This window comes from Dipodomys ordii, unplaced genomic scaffold (assembly GCF_000151885.1).
Source record: "Dipodomys ordii isolate 6190 unplaced genomic scaffold, Dord_2.0 Scaffold49, whole genome shotgun sequence".
Taxonomy (NCBI): domain Eukaryota; kingdom Metazoa; phylum Chordata; class Mammalia; order Rodentia; family Heteromyidae; genus Dipodomys; species Dipodomys ordii.
The window spans coordinates 11403469-11405654 of NW_012267265.1; the positions used below are offsets into that span (position 1 = coordinate 11403469).

General features: G+C 44.9%; 1 pseudogene; it reads right to left on the bottom strand.

The window, feature by feature from the left end:
* Positions 1 to 431: 431 nt before the first annotated feature.
* LOC105988524 lies at positions 432 to 1136 on the bottom strand (annotated as a pseudogene).
* Between the last annotated feature and the right edge of the window lie 1050 nt (positions 1137 to 2186).

Below are 2186 nucleotides of genomic sequence, written 5' to 3' on the forward strand. Positions count from 1 at the left end.
ATGTATGTATGTATGTATGTATGTATGTATTTTCTGTTGGTTGTGAGGCCATACGATATGTTGTGATTCTTTCTTTGCCTCTTCCCATAGCATGCCTGTTCCACTAATAAATCTCCTTTTTCACTTTCCTTCATCCTACCCTCTTATTTATTTGAGATATCGGAACTAATGGCTGCACCTGATTTGTTGGGCCTCTGGCCTAGAACTCTAGGTGCAAGAAACAAGGGTTGAGTATGATATATTAGAGTTCCTTCCCCCCTACGTTCCTGCTTGCCTGCATTGTTTTTATTCTTTGCTAGTGGCCATTTTTCCTGGAATGAGATGAATCTTAATGTTGTTTTAATTTGCTTTTTTTTTTTGCTGCAAAAAAGCTTTATTTTCATTTGTTCCAAGGCTTGGGATGGGCTCCAGGATGGTTAATTAGGAAGTTTCCCAATGGCTAGAGGCAGAAACTCGGGCAGAAACCCTGATATCTGGTGAGGCAGAGATGGCCCCTCAAAGGCTGCTGGACTCTGGAGTTTTCTAGTCGTGTTTGAGGGTGAGGCGTTCGAAAAGATCCTCGCCCAGCTGGGCCTGAGGGGCCACTCCCAGCCTGCGGAGGTTGGTTAAGTGGTCGCCCATCTTCTTGATGAGCTTCACCTCTTCATCCAGGAAGTGGTTCTCTAGGAAGTCACAGAGATGGGGGTCTGTGCGAGCAGAACCATGAAGATCCACAATGGCTTGGTTCAGACTCTTCTCCAGGGCCAGGGCAGCTTCCATGGCTTCCACGGTTTTACCCCCCTCATCCTGAGAAGGTCTCTGCACAGCCTGGAACAGCGCGCGGCCGCCTCGCTGGTTCTGCATCTTCAGGAGGCGCTGGGCACCCTCATGCTTCTCCTCCTCCAACTCGCAGAAGAAATGGCCCACGCCCTCCAGAGCCACATCGGCGCGATCGAAACAGTAGCCCAGAGAGGGTAGGTGTAGGAGGCCCGCAGGTGCAAGTTGACCAGGCGGTTGACGGCAGCCTCCACCTCGGTGGAGTAATTCTGACGAATCTGGGAGGTCATGGCTGGTCGTGGATACAGAGCTAACCACAGAAAGAAACGGCATTGGTTGGTCCTGGAAGCAGGAGACTGGCGAGAAGATCAGGGTCGGAGGTGGTGGAGAGGCAGTTGGTGGTGGGAAGGAGGAGTCCCCGGGTCTGTTCCGTCCAAACACTGTTGAAGCAAGACACAGATCCGCGGGACTGGCGCGCGCTTCTGCTCTTACTTTGCATTTTTATGACTACATAGGTTAAGCATTTCTTCATGTTGACCATTTGTGCTTCTGACGAGTTTTTATTTAGCTCCTTTGCCAATTTATTATTTGGTTTTACAAAAGATTTTATTTTTAGGGGTTAGTTTCTTGAGCTCTTTGTATATTCTGGATTAGGCCATTGTTTGACTTATAGCTGGCAAAGATCATTCCCATTCAGTAGGCTGTCTTTTTAGCTTATTAACTATGTCTTTTACTATGCAGAAACCATTTAGTTTGATGCAGTCTCATTGAGGGGAGCTTGGGTGGGTTTGGGAGAGATGGAGGATTGAGGAAAGGGGTGGCATTGATCAAGATGTATTGTACTCATAAAATGACATGTTGAATGTTAACTCTGTCCAACTACTTAAAGCCCATAAAATTATAGTTTAATGCTTAAAAGCATATGCTTGGTTTGTACACTTCAATGTTAGAGGAGTGTTCGGCACAGAGTATTGTTCTGTCCATGTTTGTTAGTAGATGAACAATAAATATATGAGTAGTTACCAGTAAATCAAAACAATTAATGAAATACCTGAAGCAAGAAGCATATACAGAGAAGAGAATTAGTGTTCACAATTTTGATGATTCTGATCAAAGAATCTCATTGCTTTAGAACCTGTAGTAAAGCAGAACTATTCAGGGTAGGAGTACTTGGCAGAGCAAACTGCTCACATCATTGCCAGGAAGAAAAAGAGATAAAGAGCAAGGGTCTTGTTTTCTCACTATTCCTTTCAAGGATCTACCTTTAAATGACTTAAGGACTTCCAATTGATTCCACCTTGTGCAGGTTCTGTCTCCTAAAAGCTCCCATCTGAACAGATGTTTTTCATCCTGTTTCTGTATTCCCTGGGGAACAAGTCTTTAACAGAAAGTAGTCTTTGAGAGAGACCATCAAAATCAAAACTGGAGAA